Source organism: Pleurodeles waltl, chromosome 6, assembly GCF_031143425.1.
Source record: "Pleurodeles waltl isolate 20211129_DDA chromosome 6, aPleWal1.hap1.20221129, whole genome shotgun sequence".
In the NCBI taxonomy this organism is placed as follows: Eukaryota; Metazoa; Chordata; class Amphibia; order Caudata; family Salamandridae; genus Pleurodeles; species Pleurodeles waltl.
This window is the reverse complement of record NC_090445.1, coordinates 1,175,924,693-1,175,947,084: the sequence shown is the minus strand read 5'-3', so window position 1 is coordinate 1,175,947,084 and position 22,392 is coordinate 1,175,924,693. Positions and strand designations below refer to the sequence as shown.

Sequence of the window (22,392 nt, the reverse complement as noted above, 5' to 3'; positions counted from 1 at the left end):
CTCCTCTATTATCCTGGTCCTCTTTCTATGCTTTTAGTATTAGTCCCTCAGATTATACAGAGTATAAATTTAGTGCTTTCTAACAAATACCTTGCAAACTTAGGTATTTTAAGCCAGTCTCTAAGATCGTTTGGAAAACTAATTGTAATTGTTTTAGGAATTCATGAATAACATTTATTGTCCAGTTTGTCTTATATCTTGACTGTAGCCAGTAAGATATGTTAATTAACATTAAGGTATATTGCTCTTACCAATTAATACAATGGTGGATTTTGTGCTTTTATAGAGCTCACTGGATTAAATGCAGTAGTAAAGATTTAAATTTAAGATCAATGGTTCCAACTAGAATATTTACTTATGCAAATCAGGTTGTAGTTAAAGTTAGGTCAGCTTTTCCACAGAAAAATAGTTTTTTTTGTGTTTCTACTAGCTTTGGCAGAGTTTAATGAATCTACAAGAAACTATACAAAAAGTGCTACTTATTGACTAGTTTGTACACAGAAAGTTTCTAGGTGATCTGTCAAGCGGGGTCGACAAAAAAGGGGGAATCCCAAAATGCAAAATCCCTATGCATTTTCTATAGACTTTTAAAAAAAGCACTACTGCAAAAACTGCTTAACGGAATTACACCAATTTTGGCAGGAGCTAGATATTGGTCAGCAGATTGTGCTTTTTGTGATTTGTTGTAGATTTGTTCAGTCGTTTTTGTGAAATTAAGGATAAAAAAATATTTGTATATCTGGATGTTTGGGTTTGAGGGAGTCGTGTGAGGAGTCCCTTATACCCAAATTTATAAAACAGAGCACTCCGATTGGCCCAAGGAGCTTCTTTCCCTTGGGCCATCTTGCGCCCGCAGAAGTCAGACTTCCATGGGAGCAAGAAACCTGGCTGCAAGTAGCATGTGAAAAATGTTCTTGCAGCCATTACAGGACTCAGGGACTTAGTCCCCGGTCCTGAAGTTATCAAAAAAAAAAAAATCTAATAAATGGGGGAAGGGTAGGGATACCCTACTCCCCTATGCCCCATGGAGGAGAGCCTGAAGGACCAAAATTGAGGGAAAAGAATACGGACATTTTTGCTGCGATTCCACTGGATTGAAAAAACAAAAAACAAAAATGCTAGTCCAGGGCTACATTGATGCAGCCCCCCTCCCTAAACCACATTCCACCCCAGGGACCTAATCCCCAAAGACCTAATGTATTTTTTTTTAAGGGCGTATCGGCCCTCTCCCTTTGTAAAAAAACAGTCCACAGTTTTAACTGCTGCTTAGTATGTAAATGTGCCAAATCCCCCTACAAGCTCTGCCCACTTGGCCTAGCCCCTTCCACATTAGTAATATGCAACGGTGTTCCCACCATTTTCCAGGCTGATGGACATTGTGTATTCTTTCCCACTGCACGCTCAAAAACAATCTGAACTTCTTGATGGAGGTGAATGAATCATTGATTTATTGGAGAGAAATTCTCTTCTGTAGTGACTGTCCAAAACAAGTGGGTTCTTTCTTGTCATCTCCTGGTCTCAGAAGAGATCCCAAGGTTCTCCCTTTTAATTGCTGCCGAGTATGCAAAGGAGTCAAATCACCTACAAGCTTTGTCCGTTTGGCCACCCGTCAAGTTAGCAGTATGCAACAGTGTTCCAACCATTTTCCAGGCTACTGGACAGGGTGTTTTTTTTTTTTTTTACAACTGCACAGTGAAAAGCAACCTGAAATCCTTCATGGAGATTAATGCATTGTTGTTTTTTTGGAGAGCAATCTATTCTGTAGTGACTGTCTTACACAAGTCAGTTCTTCATTGTCCTTTTCTGTTCCGACAGCAGAGTCTATGGATCTCACTTTTATTTGTTGCTAAGTATGTAAAGACGCCTAATCACCTATAAACTTTCCCCGTTTCGGCCACCCTTTTCCAGTTAGTAGCATGCAACAATGTTCCAGCCATGTTCCAGGCAGATGGACAGTGATTGTTTTTTTTTTTTTTCTTCAATTGCAAGTTGAAAAAGTGATCTGAAAACCTCCATGGAGGTGAATGCATCTTTGATTTGTTGGAGCACAATCCAAGTCGGAGTGACTGTCCAAAATAGTGGGTTTGTTCTTGTTGCCTCCTGGTCTGGGGGCAGAGTCCATGGTCTTCCTTTTAACTGCTCCCAAATCACCACTAAGCTCGGCCCGTTTGGCCCCCTCCCATATTAGTAGTGAGTAAGAGTGCTGGCCGTGGGTGGGTTGGCCACAGTTGCCAACCCCCTGCTGTATGCAAACAAAGGGCATGAGCAGTATGGAGTTGGCTGCCTGTGTGGAGGTTTGCTGCAGGGCCTCACCGTGTGCGGCAGGTGTTTAGCTTTAAGTATAGTAATGAACATTACTATACTTAAAAATGTTTTTAAAAACTAGAAATTCACTGAAAAAAAAAAGTGTGATCAAAAAATCTGTTTAAAAAAAAAAAAAAAACGTAGAAAATCGGTGGAAAAAAAACAAAGGTTAAAGACAAGTTATAGTTGGGTAAATATATCAGTTTTGATCTAAAGTACCACAGAAATTCACTAGAACTCCCACCATTCACTGCTTATGACCTCACGTTACATCATTCGTGACATGTTCCATAACATAATTTATGACATCACTGATGTAATCCAAATGACATCATTGATGACATCACTGGTGACATCATCCAAGCTTCTTTTGTACACATTACTTCATGAACTAATGCGGCAAGAAACACCTGAAGCTAAGTAAAAAATAGATCAGAATAACAGGAGACATCATTAATGTCATCACAGATACAACTCCCTTAGGTGTTACAAGCTTGTTTTAAGGGCAACACTGACCAAATAGAATACACTTAACAGGTCATCTAGCTCTCATTAACAATCAACCATTGATAAATGGGAAACCATCATTGCACAAGGTGTTCAATATGTATACAACTGTTCAGAGAAAGCCAAGTTACTCAAGATACTCAACATCTGTTTCAAAATTAATGCCCTACTACAGACAGCTTTTGCCTGTATCAAACCCTCACAGTCAGCAGACCTACATTAAGAAATGAAGTTGATACAAGTAGAAAAGTGGTACTGTAAACAGGGTTTACTTTACAACAAGAGTTTACTTTGTACCACATCATTTACAGACAGTGAAATGCTCATGAGAAATACACCATGGAGTATTAAAACGTATCTACTAAGTACAACGTACACTCTATACAACACTTGTCAAAAACACACTATTTGCTTAAACTTACCAAGGTCTGAAGGCGTTAAACATTATACTACCTGCAGGTTTCGTACTGTGGTGAAAACGTTACAGATAGCCCATCTTTTGATGTAAAAGAAGTGCATATACGAAGGTTAGCACCTGGTGCACACAGTCTTCTATGTTGTGTAGAAATTTTCATGCTGTAACAATTGTAATAACTCAATGCTGCTTACAGTGCTTAGTATGAAGAGGTACGTAAACTTGAAGGGAGCATGCATTTTTAATTATAGTTAGGGTTTGGCTTCCATAGGAACGGCATTTTTTGTTTTGCCAATACCTTTGGCGCCACCTTAAGAAGCTTCATCAAATTTCAAACCTTATAGTTCAGTCAGTTCAGCTGCTGTATTGAAAGTTTCAGGGTGATCCGTCAAGCAGTGGGGTTCCAAAACACGTTTTCCCCATTTTTTTACAGCCCGAACCACTGAACGGAATTACACCAAATTTGGCAGGAAGATAGATATTGGTTAGCAGATCGTGCTTTTTGTTAATTTGTGTAAATCCATTCAGTAGTTTGAGATATTACAATTTAAACAATACAGATATATAGGGAAGTGGATCCGCACCTGCAGATCTGGGTTCGGGACCGCAGATCCAGGGGAAAAGAAAGGCCCTGAATGGCAGGCCGCAACCTGACAAAAAAGTTGCAACAACCCTTTTGTTTGTCGCATTGGCTGGGGGAGTAGAGTGCAAAAACACATAAGGGGTTAGGATACAGGTATCCTGGCCCAATAAGACACAGAGGGGTTGTGGGCAGAATATTTCACATTTTTTTTTCCGTCCAATCTGAGGACTTGCATAACCACACTGTGGAACCGCAGATCCAGAGAAAAACTGAAGGAAAAAAAAGAAAAAAAAACACACCACACCTCACCCAAGATTGTGCTGCACAAAACAACAAGCCATACGCAACTTTGGGTGCATGCGGGAGGGTTGTAGGCCGTGAAGGCCGCTTGCTGTGCTGGTTATATTTACGAATGTACATGCTAAAAAAAATAAAAAAAAACCATAGAAATTCACTGGAAAAATCCAAAAGGTTACAGAGACGTAATTTACTCGCACAAAACCATTGAAATTCAGCAGTTATGGTTAACTTAAGTAACTATAACTTGCGCCCTAAGGGAACTATAACTCGCGTCTTCGCCATCTAATTACTCCACATATTACATCATTGACAACACCTCCTATAGCATCTTAACCCCTTCGCTGCCAGGCCTTTTACCCTCCTGTGCGAGCCTTTTTTTGGCTATTTGGGGCATTTTGCGCTTAGGCCCTCATAACTTTTTGTTCACATAAGCTACCCACACCAAATTTCCATCCTTTTTTTTCCAGCATCCTAGGGATTCTAAAGGTACCCAGACTTTGTGGGTTCCCCTGAAGGAGACTAAGAAATTAGCCAAAATTCAGCTAGAATTTCGTTTTTTTTCAAATAAATGGGGAAAAAGGACTGCAGAAGAAGGCTCGTGGTTTTTCCCTTGAAAATGGCATCAACAAAGGGTTCGCAGTGGTAAAATCACCATCTTCCCAGCTTTCAGGAACAGGCAGACTTGAATTAGAAAACCCAATTTTTCAACACAATTTGGACATTTTACTGGGACATACCCCATTTTTACTATTTTTTGTGCTTTCAGCCTCCTTCCAGTTAGTGACAGAAATGGGTGAGAAACCAATGCTGGATCCCAGAAAGCTAAACATTTCTGAAAAGTACACACAATCCTGAATTCAGCAAGGGGTCACTTGTGTAGATCCTACAAGTGTTTCCTACAGAAAATAACAGCTGAAATAAAAGAATATTGAAATTGAGGTGAAAAAAACAGCAATTGTTCTCCACGTTTTACTCTGTAACTTTTTTCTGCGATGTCAGATTTTTGAAAGCAATATACCGTTACGTCAGCTGGACTCTTCTGGTTGCGGGGATATATAGGGCTTGTAGGTTCATCAAGAATCCTAGGTACCTAGAGCCAATAAATGAGCTGCACCTTGCAAAGGGTTTTCATTTAATACCGGGTATACAGCAATTCATTTGCTGAAATATAAAAAAAATGAAAAATAGGCATCAAGAAAACCTTAGTATTTCCAAAATGGCCACAAGATAAGGTGTTGAGAAGCAGTGGTTATTTGAACATCTCTGAATTCCGGGGTGCCCATACAAGCATGTGAATTACAGGGCGTTTCTCAATTACACGTCTTTTTTACACAGTCTTACATTTGAAGGAAAACATGTAGAGAAAGACAAGAAACACTTGTTTTGCTATTCTGTGTTCCCCCATGTCTGCCGATAAAAATGGTACATCACTTGCATGGGTAGGACTAGTGCCCGCGACAGGAAAAGCCCCAAAACACAACGTGGACACATCACATTTTCACAAAGAAAAGAGAGCTGTTTTTTGCAAAGCGCCTAGCTGTGGATTTTGGCCTCTAGCTCGCCAGGCACCTAGGGAAAACTAGCAAACCTGCGCAGTTTTGAAAACTAGACACCTAGGGGAATCCAAGATGGGGTGACTTGTGGGGCTCTGTCCAGGTTCTGTTACCCAGAATCCTTTGCAAACCTCAAAATTTGGCCAAAAAAACCCACTTTTTCCTCTCATTTCGGTGACAGAAAGTTCTGGAATCCGAGAGGAGCCACAAATGTACTTCCACCCAGTGTTCCCCCAAGTCTCCCGATAAAAATGGTACCTCACTTTTGTGGGTGGGCCTACTGCCCGCAAAAGGAAATGCCCCAAAACACATGGAAATTATCAAATACAAAATGACCTGTTTTTGCCAGGGGAACCTGCGTTTTTGGTCCTGGGCTCAGCAGCCTTCTAGGGAAACAAACCAAACCAAGACATTTCTGAAAACTAGACACCTGAGGGAGTCCAGTCAGGTGTGACTTGCGTGGATCCCCCAATGTTTTCTTACACAGAATCCTCAGCAAACCTCAAATTTAACTAAAAAAAATAAAAAAATAAAAACACATTTTTCCCACATTTCTGTGTGGGATCACCGCACTGGGAAAAATTTCATACCACCCAATGTTCCCCTCAGTCTCCCAGTAAAAATGATACCTCATTTGTGTAGGTGGGCCAAGTGCTTGTGAAAGGGAAGAGCCAAAAACATGTCGATATTGAGGGGGAACCAAAGCGGGTCCAAAAGGGCAGTTTGCAAAAAAACTTTTTTAGGCTGACAAGTGCAGCATAATTGTTATTGGTATAGATGAGACAGTGCTGGGTGGTAGGAATTTTGTGGATTCCTGCAGATTCCTGAAGGTTCCATCACAAAAAAGTGGGAAAAATGTGTGATTTCCAGCAAAGTTGGAGGTTTGCAGGGGATTGTGGGTACAAAATGGTGCGGGGTGCATGTGAAACACACCATCCTGGAATCACCCAGATTTTTACTTTAGTTTTCAGATGTGTCTAGGTCTTGTGGATTTTTCTACATGGCAGCGTCCCAAAGTCCATAAAGTGCAGCCCTCACCATTCCAAGTGGAACGATTTTGAGAGATAGCCAAGCTCTCATGGCCCAAATGTAAAACTAAAACCCCAAGAAATCAAATATCTTCTTGCTTGCTGTGGGATAAGATGTTTTAGAGTGCGGGGAGAGCTGAAAGACTGTTACCCCCTTCAGTTGGGGTGGGGGCATAACCAGGCCCATACTGGTTGGTAGCCACCACCCCAATATATATATTTTTTAATTCCCTGGCATCTTATTTGAGGTGAGGGTATGGCCATACCCACACCCTCCTATTTGTGGAAAAAAAACTTCCCTGGCCTCTGGTGGCCTTTCTGCCCCCCACCCCCCCTTGGGGGCAGACTGGCCTAACAAAAATCAGCAGAAATGGTGTAAATATAATTTGCCCCCCAGGGGAGCGACACTTGACTAAGGGGTCGCTCCCAACCTCTAAAAAACAAAACAAAAGATATAAAAAAAAACAAAAAAAAACCATTTGTTTTATCCCTGGCGCCTAGAAGTTTCTGCCACACCTGGGGGCAGATCGGCCTAATTACAATAGGCCGGTCTGCCCCCGGGGGGGCAGAAAAGGCCTAAAATAAATTTACTTCCCGCCCCCCTGGGGAGCGACCCTTGCCTAAGGGGGGTGCTCCCCTTGCGTGACATTGGCGCAAAAAAAAAAAAAAAAAAGATCCCGTGCCTAGTGGTTTCTGCCCCCCTTGTAGGCAGATTGGCCTAACAAAAATCATCCGATCTGCCCCCAAGGGGGGCAGAAATAGTCTAAATACAAAGTCCCCCCCAGGGGAGCGCCCCTTGCCAAAGGGGTCGCGCCCCTTAAGTGAATTTGGCGTAAAACTTTAAAAAAAAAAAAATCACAGGTGTCTAGTGGTTTTTGCCCCCCTTGGGGGCAGATTGACCTAACAAAAATCAGCCGACCTGCCCCCAAAGGGGGCAGAAATGGCCTAAATATAATTTGCCCCCTAGGGAGCGACCCTTGCCAAAGGGGTCGCTCCCAAACTAAAAAAAAAAAAAAAAAAAAAAAAAAAAAAAAAAAAAAAAAAAACACACACACACACACACACACACACAAGAAAATGATCCCTGCCAGCTACTGGATTCTGCCCCCCTGGGGGCAGAAAAGGCCTTGAAAAATATTGCCCCCCTGGGGAGCAACCCTTGCCCAAGGGGTCGCTCCCCTCATGCCAGTTTCCATACATAAAGAAATCCCTGGTGTCTGGCGGCCATTTCAAAAGCTGGATTGCTTTACGATCCGGCTTTTGAAATGCTCTGAGAGACTTCAAAGGGAAGGAAATTCCTTTCCTTCCCTTTGAAGCCTCTCAGGGCCCCATCACCTGATCGGAAGAGAAATACTTTGCATTTCTCTTCCGATCACACTTGAAGCGGAGCTTTCAGCACGATGGGAAAGTGGCCTCTGATGAGGTCAACGCGCACTTGCGCACTGATGTTATCAGACGTTACTGGGAGGGAGGGGGGGGGGATCAGGGGGATTCAGGGGTGGAAGGGGAAGGGCTTCTCCTTCCATCCCTGCCTTGGGAGGGGGGGGTGGGAGGGAAGCCCACAGAGGGAGCACTGTGCGTGGGACGTAACCATTACGTCTGCGGCACAGAAGGGGTTAATATTACCACTGCAACATTTGCAATAAAATTATTAGTAGTTAGAGATATTAAATGAAATCCAAAGTTGTATATCTGGGCGGTGAGAGATCTGATAGGCTGTCAGCTCTTCTACCTGAAAGTGACGGCAGCTACCTTGGAACCAATATACATGATTGCACCCCACTGAAATGCATTGTAGTGAATGGCAGAGTCACAAAAAGGAGAACATTTAAAGGGTGATAAACAAATGATTTGTATTGTAACAAAAATTAGTTATGGTACCAAACTAATTGTCGTTTGTTCTAAGGTGATATTACTCTGCTGGGATTCCATGAATTATTTTTGAGAGGAAACTGGTCTCATGATTTTCCTATGGAGGTTTGTGGAAGGTGCTCCAGAAGCTAAAATCAGAGTATATATTCTGTAAATTCACACTATCTCTCTGAGCCATATGAGAATGAATTCTGACATTCTCAGTAAATATTAACTCCCAACAGAAGCAGTCTGTCAGTTGGTTCCCTTGTGTTGTACTGCAGGCCCCCAGAGTATTCTAAAAAATAGTTAGCAGTCTTACTTGTGACAACATTGGGACACACCTGAAGCCATCTTGATTGAATCAAACTGGTAAAACTTAAAACATTTAATTTAGAAGGCGGGGATAGTGCCATGGAACTTGGACAGGCAGGGTAGAGGTGGCAGGGATAGGCGGCAAACATCTGACAATGCTAGGCCGGTAGGAGTCGCAGTGGCAGCTTAACAGAACACTCAGTAGACAGGAGTAGCAGTTTTAGGTCTATGGAACACGGTGGGCAAAAAGGAGGGAGCAGGGGCATAGAGAAATCGGAGGACAAGGGAAGGAGGGTAGGGGCAGCAAGCTATGCACAAAGGCTAAGCAGGAGGAAAATAATGGGGCATAGAATTTGGCAACGAAGGGCAGGAGGAGTGTGCAGGGACATCAAGCTATATGGAGGGCAGTAGCAGCACCTCAGCTCAAGCAGGGCAGGAGGGAGGGGGCTGGTGCATGGACTCGGACAACAGAGGGCAGGGAGGAAGTGGATGGGGCAGCAAGCTAACTATTCAGGGCAGGCAGGAAGGGCAGTGGCCTAACAATGGCAACACTGGGCTGTAATGAGGAAGCAGGGGCATGAACTTGGAGAAATGATGGCAAGGAGTAGAGGGGGCAGAAACAACAAGCTTGGATGGGGGCAGCACAGTATCAGGCCAGACCCTGCGTACAACCCTCCCCACCAACCACTGTGAACTGCAATGGCCATCTTACTTAAGACTAAATAAACCCTAGAAATGCACTGAAAAAAACAAAGGTTACAGGGACATTTTAGTTAGGAAATACAATAAACAAACTTTAGAAATTCACCAAAACAACCAAAGGTTACAAGGACATTATACTTAGGGTCAGATTTTATACACACAAAGCCATAGAAATTACACTGTTATAGGTAGTTTATTTGAAGTGACTATAACATGTGCCCTAAGGTAACTATAACTCGTGCCTTCGCCATGCACTGCTAATTACCACAGATATTACATCACACATGACATCTTCTAGGACATCATTGATAATATCACTGTAAAATGTGCAGGTAGGGGCACGAGTTGTAGTTACCTTAGGGACGAGCTATAGTTTCTTGAAATAACTAACTATAAAAATTACAAATCATCCCGAATCCCCCTGCCCCCACCCACCTCTCTCAATTTATATACGCGCAACAGTTTTCACCTTTTAAAATAGTACATGTATGGCTTTAAACAGCATCATATGCCATTTATTTAGTAATTCAATATTGATAAATCACAAGTTATATTAATAACAGATCAGGCCTCCCTCAGTCAAACATCAAAAACCATTAGTCTTCTGAGCACATCTGTGGCTGAGTTATCATCTCCACACCTTGTCACTATTGCCGGAGATTTTAATGTGTCACTTGAACCCCACCCTATATTCTCAGAGTCAACGCAGGAAGAGGATGCCATGTGGGTAATTCCATCCCTTTCAACGTTCAGAAGGCAGCCCAACACAAGGGCTAGGGCATTGCAGATCAGGGAGTTAATGTTGACGCATGGTCTACAGCCTGGGCACGGGCGTTTTCCATCAGATAGTCCGGCCAAACCAACTTTTTTTTTTTTCCCCAGGAAGCTACACTAGCTTCATTGATATGTGCTTAAAGATTTAAGGATCTGGCATGAGACACGGACCTCAGGGTGGGAAAGCAACAAAATAGTGATCATTCTCCCATTATGGTAAACTGGGATAGGCGGTCTACGAGTAAGGGGGGAAACGTATGCAAGCAAGATGCCAAGTCTTCTCTAGTGGTGTCGAGCAATCAGCGTATAATAAAATTTGACACTTTTAGGAACATAGGTGACCTGGTAGCCAGGACGCATGAGCTAGTTTCCAGTCAATTGTCAGAATTCACATCTAATATTCACGCTCCAAAAAGGATCATAGTTAAGCATGATAAGCTGTTCGCCTCCTTGAAGGTATTATTTGTTAGGGATGATGAAGGAAGAAGGCAGTTAAAACGACCTGGACACCGGGAGACTGTAGATTTTGTAGATCTCAAGTAAGACTTTGATTCAGTCCCTCGATACAAACTATGGGAGATTTTTGCTAGAATTGGCATCCCCAGGGGCTCTGTTAAGACCGATCCAGGAACTGTACTTTGAGAATTTTGCCGGAATAAGATGGGGCGTGGATGAGAAATTATCAGACAAGATAACTATTCATAAAGGCGTCAGGCAAGGTTGCGTGCTGGCCCCTACACATTTCCTCCTATACTTTAATGCCTGCATTCCTTATACGATTATGAAAATGACGCTCCAGAAATAGGTGGGTCAAAGATAACCGTTTTGTTATTTGCGGATGATACCCTATTATCACAAACAACATCTGGATTGTCAAAGCTCTTGGGAGAAATTCTTGGGGTTCTGCAGAAACCACGGCCCTCAAGTAAATAATACCAAAACCAAATACATGGTCTTTGGAGATAGTAAGCATAAAGTGAAGAAACCCATACTTTTAGATGAGGCCCTTAAAAGAGTCCCAGAATTCGACTACTTGGGAATAAAGCTAGACAACTCCCAAAAATGGTTGGGCCAATTACTAAGATGCACCATGTCCTTAAGACAAAAAGTGGGGGGAATCCTAAGATTTGCCGGAAGAGCATCCAACTTTCCCATCAAGCCTGCGCTAGGAATATACAAATGTCAAGCCAGAGGGGGAGCCCTGTACGGCGCTGAGTTGTGGGGTTACGATAAACTGGATGACATGGACAAAGTAGAAAACAACTTTTTGAAAGCTTTTCTAAAGATTCTGCAGAGCTCACCAACTCTTCCTATCCTTCTAGATCTAAGTCTGTTATCTATTGCAGATATTGCAGCCCTTTGGCCACTGAAGTACAGGATCAGGGTATGGTCCACAGAGGAATTAGAGCCATACAGGGTATGGCTTAGATGGCTGTTGGAGGGTTCACATGTTGAGAAAATTGCGTGGTGTTGTTAAGTAAAAGTGAAGTTTTACTAAATTAGACTTGGGCTCCTATTGCTCAGACCCCTTACATCTTCCCCCAAATGAGAAGAACAGTACTGTCTGCACTAACTTTAGTGAAATACTACAGATTTTTTCAAGGAAGAGTTAATTGTTCAAACTGCATGTACCAGGATGCAAAGGGCGAACTCAGCTGGAATGTTAGGCAGTGTGCTCCCAATCGGACTTTATCTTCCCCAAAATGCTTTGCAGAGCCTAAAGGATGCATATTAGGCCAGCGTGCAAATGGAGAAATTAGCATCTGTATCATCGGTTAGTCTGACAGTTTTTAATCAATCAAGTGTTTCTATGAATCAGAACACTATTTCAATACTATTTTACAGCCTTTAGCAAGTGCATTTTATATTAGAATTAGATTTGGATCTTTACCTCTGCGTGATTTCACAACTAGATGGAAACTTAATCGCATATTAACAGATTCTTGCCCCATGGAATGTATGACCCAAGAGAATACCATCCATGTTTTATTTTTTGTATTGCTTATAAGAAAAGGAGGGCTCTTTGGATTAGATCCATCTGTAAATTGTTGGGGCTTGGCAATCGTCATTCAGCCCTTAGAAGTTGTAAAAATAGCACCCACAGTGTTGTTGTGTGTGCTGTAGCAAAGTTTTTTAGCAGCGATATGGCATATTAGGTCAAAGTCCCTAAGTATCAAGGGAGCACTCTAAATCCAGAGGGCTCTGAATTAATTCTGGAGCATGGGTATTATTGTATATCTTAATTAATTATTGTATATATTCTATCTAGGTTTTAAGCCCATAAGAAGTGGGAGTAGTAATTCTATTAAATGTTAGTCAGTGATGGTTTTACTTCTTTTTGTAATTGTACCTTTTATCAGTCAAATTAATTGAAATAAAGGATGATGTAGAAAAATATGCCTAAAATATGTTTTTCAGATGTCAGCCCTTCTGAGATAAGTCAGTTCAATGCCTCTGGCCTCTCTTCTCCCTCAACATTCACCCCTAGTCTGGAAAAATGGAGCCCGGGCACTTTGTATAAACAGATCAAAGAGTCATCTTGCACTACGAGCAAAGCTAATATCTTTATGAGTACATTTGAGGAGCTACAGATCCATAATGGACTGGCTCTGCTTTTTTTATTTTTTTTTTAAATCAGTTAAACATTGGTCCAGCTATATTGACAATTTCTTTTTCATTTGGGAAGGGATAAAGGACGAACTCTTAGCATTTATAGAATAGCTCAATCTGGGAGATACAAATTTTAAATTTACAGCTAACATAATTAAGGAGAAGGTCGAGTTCCTTGATATTAGGATATGCAACAACTCTGGCAGATTAGAGGTCGATCTGTATATTAAACCAACTGCATGTAACACCTTATTACATTTTGACAGTTTCCGTCCAAAGAGTAAAAAACAAAGCATTCCAATTGGTCAATTTCTCAGGCGAAACTGTACAAACATGAATGATTTTGACGAACAATCAGTCCAGATGAGTGAAAGGTTCACAAGCAGAGGATACCCACACAGGTTAGTGAGGGACACCTATAAACAGGCTAGGTTCTATGGAAGACAGCATTTACGGTATAATGATAATCAACAAACAAATGGTAAGCTAGTCTATGTGACCATACATTCAGTCCTCAAATGAGAAAGTATGACAAATTATAAATTCAAATTGGCATATCCTGAACAGCAATTCAAGCAACACAGGGAAAATAAAAAAAACGATGTCTGCCCACCGAAGGAACAGAAACCTGAAAGATGTAGTAGTAAGATCACATCTCCCACAGGACTTAAAATTTATCAAAAAGACTATGGACGGGGTTCAGCCGATCAAAGGGAATCACAAGTGTAGATGATGCATAGCCTGTAGCACTGCCATAGAAACGGATGCATATTTATATAATGGAGTCAGATTGTGTTTGGATGAGTTTACTAACTGCAAAACTAAGAATGTTGTATCTACAGGGAGTGCAGAATTATTAGGCAAGTTTTATTTTTGAGGATTAATTTTATTATTGAACAACAACCATGTTCTCAATGAACCCAAAAAACTCATTAATATCAAAACTGAATATTTTTGGAAGTAGTTTTTAGTTTGTTTTTAGTTTTAGCTGTGTTAGGGGGATATCTGTGTGTGCAGGTGACTATCACTGTGCATAATTATTAGGCAACTTAACAAAAAAAAAATATATACCCATTTCAATTATTTATCATTACCAGTGAAACCAATATAACATCTCAACATTCACAAATATACATTTCTGACATTCAAAAACAAAACAAAAACAAATCAGTGACCAATATAGCCACCTTTCTTTGCAAGGACACTCAAAAGCCTGCCATCCATGGATTCTGTCAGTGTTTTGATCTGTTCACCATCAACATTGCGTGCAGCAGCAACCACAGCCTCCCAGACACTGTTCAGAGAGGTGTACTGTTTTCCCTCCTTGTAAATCTCACATTTGATGATGGACCACAGGTTCTCAATGGGGTTCAGATCAGGTGAACAAGGAGGCCATGTCATTAGATTTCCTTCTTTTATACCCTTTCTTGCCAGCCACGCTGTGGAGTACTTGGACACGTGTGATGGAGCATTGTCCTGCATGAAAATCATGTTTTTCTTGAAGGATGCAGACTTCTTCCTGTACCACTGCTTGAAGAAGGTGTCTTCCAGGAACTGGCAGTAGGACTGGGAGTTGAGCTTGACTCCATCCTCAACCCGAAAAGGCCCCACAAGCTCCTCTTTGATGATACCAGCCCAAACCAGTACTCCACCTCCACCTTGCTGGCGTCTGAGTCAGACTGGAGCTCTCTGCCCTTTACCAATCCAGCCACGGGCCCATCCATCTGGCCCATCAAGACTCACTCTCATTTCATCAGTCCATAAAACCTTAGAAAAATCAGTCTTGAGATATTTCTTGGCCCAGTCTTGACGTTTCAGCTTGTGTGTCTTGTTCAGTGGTGGTCGTCTTTCAGCCTTTCTTACCTTGGCCATGTCTCTGAGTATTGCACACCTTGTGCTTTTGGGCACTCCATTGATGTTGCAGCTCTGAAATATGGCCAAACTGGTGGCAAGTGGCATCGTGGCAGCTGCACGCTTGACTTTTCTCAGTTCATGGGCAGTTATTTTGCGCCTTGGTTTTTCCACACGCTTCTTGCGACCCTGTTGACTATTTTGAATGAAACGCTTGATTGTTCGATGATCACGCTTCAGAAGCTTTGCAATTTTAAGAGTGCTGCATCCCTCTGCAAGATATCTCACTATTTTTGACTTTTCTGAGCCTGTCAAGTCCTTCTTTTGACCCATTTTGCCAAAGGAAAGGAAGTTGCCTAATAATTATGCACACCTGATATAGGGTGTTGATGTCATTAGACCACACCCCTTCTCATTACAGAGATGCACATCACCTAATATGCTTAATTGGTAGTAGGCTTTAGAGCCTATACAGCTTGGAGTAAGACAACATGCATAAAGAGGATGATGTGGTCAAAATACTCATTTGCCTAATAATTCTGCACTCCCTGTATACTAGTGTGTCCTTGAGGAATTGGATATATGGGAGAAACAAGCCACCCCTTCTCTGTCCGACTCACGGAACACAGATCGGCAATAAGACTCAGAGATTGAATTCCTCCCAGTGAGCCACTATTTGGACATGAAGATATAAAATGGCTAATTAGTTAGAGAATAAACCCAAAAGATGGTTTGGACAATAATGAGATTAAACAAATTACAGGAATTATTTTGGATCTCTTTCTGGACACACACACACAAAATGACTCTATAATGAAATCCCCTGGGAAAATTCCACTAAGTATAAATCCTAATAGGTGAATCCGTCAACCTGTATGAGGTTTATAGTCCAATTTTTAGGTACATTTGCTCTATATTAGTCCATGGAAACTGCAAACATGTGGTAATGATTCAGGTAGTCTCATATATGGGCTTCTTAACATGTACCATATACACCAAATCATCTTTGAATGGAGGTAAATATACAGCAACATAGTAAGGGAGACAAAAGACACAGAGAAGAATATAGGGACACCTTATGCTTCAAGATGGCTGACTGGCTCCTTAAAGGCATAGATATGTAGATATAGTGATACTGCAGAGTGTCTTAATATCATCATAAATATGACTTACAAAATATAGACTAGAAGATATACAGTAGAGGCCTGTTAGTGATGTGTAATATTATAGGTGGCTTCACATCTACACCGAATATTCCAACTGACAACACAGATATAATCTCTCTGTTCCAGTATGGCAGTTAGAATTTGATTGAGAAACATTCAAGCACTGTGATTTGGTAACTGTGACGGCGGGAGATAATGGATTTTTTATGAGCAGGGGACAAGTCATAAAATATAAAAAAAAACTATGGAGTTGGGACCAGCCTTGGATATTATATATCTGAGTGTGGCGTTTCTTCAAATTAAAATCCAACATCAGGTTGCTACCAGTGAGTGGAGTAAGAGCTCCAACGTGGCAGGTAGAGTCAAATTCAGACACAGTGCGGCGCCGCAGTATGGTGCGTGGTATGGCGGGCGCTACTCGACTCCCTCGGTGTAGCAGCATGGCCAAGCGAGCGTAGCTGTGAGAGGAGAAGCACATTATGAGTAAATTACATGCAATAATCTGGATGAAGTAGATTATGATATTTGGGTGTTTCTGCCATAACTCTACTATGCCGCAGAAATAATTATGGCTGCAGAAAAAGAAAAAAGTATTTCGGGGACAGTTATGAAAGAGATGTTGTGCCTGCTCGTGGTCTGGCTTTCCACCACATAAATTAGCAAGCAGGGTTGGCCGTAGGAAGGGGAATGAGTGAAGATGGACGCAATAAGAGCCAGTGTATTTTTGAGCCCCTTCTGTATCTGCGGTCTTATTTCAGTCACAAAGTGTATAATGAATTGTGTTTTGAGACTCCTTACAAGGGGTGTAGTCTAATTAGACAGGAAAGCATACTGTAAAGATTTGTGGTCATAGTCTTTTTTTTACTTCCTTTTAGCCACATTTCGATTGGAAATATGCTGCAATGATATCATACATAGAAAAAAGATATGTTACCAATAGAGGTGCTGGCAGAGGATTTTTAACGAAGTGAGTAAACTTATTTCCATATGTGACTAGAACTAATCAGGACGATGGAGTCAGCCTTGACTTAACTTATTTGAATTTTTACTTTAATAGAGGGGGCCCTTGAGCCTTGTGTAGTGCTTAAGGTAATGGGAGAAGTCTTTTCAGAAATCCTGCTGGGATAAAGAAGATTGGCAGCCTGCATTATCTTGGATAAGCCCTACAGCATTGTTTGCTGTTTCTTTTGTGTTGGTAAGGGCTTTTGAGTAATTCTACATTGCATGCTCCTAACACACAAGGCTTTGTAGAGATTAGAACACCTAGAATAGTGCATGTAAAGTACGAGAGATTTTGGGATGGCCACATGGTGGTAGATAATTCACTATGTTTACAAGATCAGGTAAAATACATTGCATGATAGGATCAAAGCAAGAAGAGACTGTTCTGTACTCTTAACAAGTCTGTCATAGGGGAAGAAAGCACAGAAAGTGACCTTATGTTACATGTGCAGCTTAGTGAGATTTGATTTATATTGTTAACAGTCACGATATTGCAATTACTGTAGATTGAGGGTTGTGGCATTTCTATAGAAGGAGTCATGCCAAAATGTGCATAGAAAAAAATAGTTTGAATTAAATTCAATTTGAGCCCCTCTAAAAAGCAATTTAAAAAAATCATTGAACTTGAGCCACACCAATGTTAGATGCCCTAAAAGTATTTTATGACATAAATGGAATGGATTTGGAGATTGAGCATCTTATTTAGGAGAGACTGTATTGAAACATATTCTATTTGTTTCTTAAAAAGAGTTGTGTGAAATGACTTCACTTCATTAATAAAGTGATTTTGATAAAGGATGTATTACTAGATTTGCACAATAAGTATGTTTTTGATTAGATGAGATGATGTTTTTGATAAGATGAGATGATACACGTGTAGCATGAAAAAGTGGGTCTGGTTGTGAGACTATGGTTGAGTGGATGACAAATAGATTGAGTTTACAAACGAATGCAGATGGCTGTGCAAGTGTATTTTTGGATATATATGTTTATGATGTTATTTTTTGATAGATTAAAGATTACTTGTGATTTGTTAATACTGAATTGCAAAATAAATGACATGACACTGTTTGAAGCCGTTCCTGGTGTCTTTTAAAAGATGAAGACTGCTGAGTGAAGATAAATTGAGAGTGGTGGCCTGGGGCTTTTTTCAACATTTTTTTTTTTTGTATTATCCCTGCCTCAGGAACCGGAATTCCATATGAGGGGCCCCCTTGTTATGAACAATAAATCTAACAGCTGAATAGTTATATTTAGGACCAAGTTTCTAAAGAAAGAGTGTTTTTTGGCGCCGCTTGAAGAATATTCATGAAATATGAGCTGCTGTCTGGAAAGTTTAAGTGTGATCCGTTTGGTGTGTGTGTGTGGGGGGGGGGTTTAATCAAGCAAAAAAAAAAAAAAGGGGGGGGAGAAAGAGTGCCAAAACACTTTTTTCTCATTCATTTTTCCATAGGTAAAATTGAACAGCAATAACGCCAAAACTACTGGACGCAATTACACCAATTTGGCAGACAGGTAAGTCCTGGTCCAGAAAGAAACCTTTTTTCGCTTTGGTGTAAATCCGTCCTGCACTTGTCTTTAAATAAGCCCTTGGGTATGCGAGGTCCTGGGGCACCTGGGCACCTTTTTGTTTTTAATAGGGTGGGGGGGAAGCCTTCCGGCCTCCCCCACAGCCCCGGGGATCACCACTTCCCCGGGGCAAATAATGTAATAGGAGCGGGTGGGGGTGCACGCTCCCCTCTGCTGCCCCGGGGTTTACCACCACCCCAGTGCTAAATTACAAATAATTACAGGGGGTCAGTTTCGGACCCACTTAGCCTCACTGTTTGATAGCGGGACCTGTCAAGCAGGTCCCACTGTCAAACACCATAGCTTTCATCTCTGTCCCCTGCACGCAGGTATGCAGGGAACAAAGACAAAAGGGCTGTTTCAGCAACCATGGAGCTGCTCCTTAAAGCAGCTCCTTGGTTGCTGAAGCAATGGGACCGTGGGGGGAGCCTTGCTCTGCGGTCTCAGATAGCTCATAATGGGCTTGCTTAAAAATAAAAATTAATAATAAAACATGCATGGACCGAGGAGGAGCCATGGAGGGACCCCCGTGGGGAAACCACATAAAGGGCTAAAAAAAAAAATTGGGAAAAAATAAATAAATTAAAAAATGAATAGCTCACTGAGCGTTGAGGGTTTGAGTCCAGCCGGGCTCGTTTCCCTCATTTTTTGGGGTTTTTTTTTTGGCTACAAAATGTTTAAGGCTCATACTGAAAGGTAGTCTTACTCTTTTTAAATGACAAATATTTTTTTCTGGACAAATTAAAAAGAAAAATGTATCTCATTCTAAGTAGGTCATATTTCAAAGCCGAAAATACTCTTTTACAGTCACTCTTTTACTCTCTCCCTCTATCTTTCTTCCACTCACAGACCCACTCAGACTTCACGCACCCACTCACAGTTCCACTCAGACCCTTGTGCACCCACTTACTGCCCCAGTCAGACCCTCACACACCCACTCACAGACCCACTCAAACAGTTACACACCCACTCTCAGACCCACTGACACCATCATGCACGCACTCACAGACCCGCGCACACACACTCACCTACCCACTAAAGACACTGATGTACGCACTCTCACACCCAAACAATCGGACAGGCACTCTCACCCCTAGATACACCCTCTCACACCTATTCTCACACCCAGAGATGCAACGGCCAACTCCTGCCACACACTGGCCAACAGACATGCACAGCATAGGCTTGGGTGGTTAGGGGGAATTGTCCGCAGGGTATGGCTGCAGGCCAGGTCATGCAGGCAACCTCCCCTGCGCACTGGTGAAGGCCATGCATAGTGCAAGGCTGCGTTCTTACAGGGGGTTGGCCTCAACCTTCTGCCACACACGGCCGAAGGTTGTACGCAGCGGTGGTTAAATTAAAGTATGGTAATGAAAATTACAATATGTTTAAAAAAAACATAGAAATTCACTTTAAAAAAAAAAAAAAAAAAAAAAAAAGGTTACAGAGACATTATAGTTATGCTCACATTTTAAACATATGAACCCATAGAAATTCACCAGTTATAGTTAGAGTTACCTCAAGTAACTATAACTCGGGCCCTCACCATGCACTGCCAATTGCCACACAAATTACGGCACACATGACATCTTTGATAACATCATTCATAATATCAATGCGATATCTGCAGTAAAACATTTTGAAAAACAAATTGTGCCTGGCGGGGGCGTGAGTTATAGTTACCTTAGGGCACGAGTTATAATTACTTGAGGTAACCCTAACTATAACTGATGAATTTCTAAGGCTTCTTATGTTTAAAATGTAAGCCTAACTATAACGTCCCTGTAACCTTTGTCATACATTAAGAATAAAAATGAAAACAAGTGTTTAATATTCCTGCAGGGTCAATAAGACAATCTATAAGACACAGAACTCTATTTGTTATATGCATTCCTTAGAGTGCTGGATGGGATGAATGAACTATAGGTAAAGACACCAATATTAATATAGCCCAGACAAAGGTTGTTGACCCTCATGGGCACAAGAGATGGCCAAAATATGTAGGCAAGTCTATTAGTGAAACGATGGGGCATTATACTCCATGATGAATCCACACATACCTTTTTAATTATATCTGGAGTTCTCCCATAATAACGTGCTAACTCCACAGGAGTATCCCTCCTCCCCCCAAGATATTTTTTAATATCTGGATCACTGTGTCTATTCAAACTTTATCTGAGCTCCCGGATAGTGGTAGAGTGCATCAAGTTGGTATACACCTAACTTCGTGTGGATAGGTCAATCATGATGAAGCATGCCACAAAGTTGGTGAGGTGACCTATTCCTACCTTGTTTGATACCTGCAGATACCTTAAGGCTCTTTCTAATGTTGCCTTTAAAAATCCAAGCACTGTTTTTGGGTGATAGATTTTAATTTGTGACAAATGGGTGCCGGGAGCTCTACTAACAAAGGCACAAAGAGCAACAGAAAAATATGAACATATACACAACCTAAGTAACAAAACTAGTTACTTTGTATAGGCCACAGCTGCATATGTAAAAGCTGCGTTCAAGCTAATAAAAGACATATTTGGATTTAGTCAGCATGAAATACAGATTATTCATGATGTGTTGCCAAGAAAGGTGCATATGAAAATATAAAGGGGGGGAGGGAGTTATAAGTATACTGATTCAGTCCACTTCCAATCTACATCGTACGTGAAAATCACGGAAGAGAGAACTAATGAGTGTATTTGTCTTATATTGTTTCCTTGATCAGAAAGGCCAGATCGAGTTCCCTAGTTTCATAAAAGAACCCTCACTTACTAGTTATACTAGTGACATGTTTCATCATTGGGTTCCCCCTGAGCAAACCTAATGTATCTGGGTGTACTTCAACACTTGAATTCTAGTGATAGATGTTATTGAGGGATCTAGTATTTTAAAATTACCTGCTGGAAAGCGTGTAGTTAGTGGATAGGTCCAATGAAGCAGGAGGATATTATGCAGAATGTATAACTAAGGGGGTTGAATGAGGCTTGTATGTTCAGGGAGTGAGGAAGGAGTGATTAAGTAGTTTGCACAGGGGTCAGGAGCAAGGTAAAAGAAATTGGATAGGATTGAATAATGTAGGGTGGGGAAATGCTTGTACAGTGCTGGGAGTAGTGGGGTGTTGTAGGATGTGGGGCGAGTTAGGATGTGAGGGCCATATTGGTTACATCGGAAAGATGAAGGGTAGGTTTTGTTCTTTTGGTAGTCAAGTATCAATCTGAAACCATTATGGGTAACATGAAAATAAATTAGTGGGCCAATTCTTTAAGAAGCAACTGCAACAACAGGTTGATGGAATGGAATCTCAGCCGCTAGCAATCACTTGGGCAGCACAGCAATCTATCCTTTTTCACCCACTTCAGTTTGGACCCAACCAAATGCAAATGGCCTCAACGCTGCTTCAATAGGAGCAGTTCAGCCTGAACTGCCAGGCCCTCCCTGAACGATAACACAAGCAACCCAAGATGGGTTTCACCCTGACTGGGGCTTTTCAGTCAGGTGTTGCTTGGTTTCAGGGGCACAGTGAGCACAGAACCTACAACTGGGTATTCTCATCACACTTAGGGTGGCAACAACAAATTATCGGAGGAATGCTTGAATTCATCCCAGCCACTGGCAATCGCCCGGGCTGCACTCCAGTCCATCATTTTGGGTTGCTTGTGTTCCTCTTCAGGAAGGTCCTGGCCTAGCAGTTGGGGCAGAGCGGAGCAGAGTAGAGAGGCGTAGAGTGCAGTGGTGTACAGTTGAGTGATGCAGATGGCAGTGGCAGAGTGAAGTGGCATAGAGTGCAGACTAGAGTTGAGTGGCAGAGTGCAGTGGCTTAAAGTGGTGAAGAGTAGAGTAGCATAGATTGGTGCAGAGTAAAGTACGG

General features: G+C 41.6%; 1 protein-coding gene across 4 annotated transcripts in view; it reads right to left on the bottom strand.

The window, feature by feature from the left end:
* Window positions 1–22,392, bottom strand: part of NUDT13 (nudix hydrolase 13) — a 582,976-nt gene that overhangs the window by 532,854 nt on the left and 27,730 nt on the right. For 2 of the 4 annotated variants that reach the window (XM_069240402.1, XM_069240403.1), the window contains exon 2: window positions 5,128–5,270. The exons of the other annotated variants lie outside the window; for them this stretch is intronic. The gene's annotated coding sequence lies outside the window, so the exon portion shown is untranslated. The remainder of the gene's footprint in view (window positions 1–5,127; window positions 5,271–22,392) is intronic. 4 annotated transcript variants of the gene reach the window in all.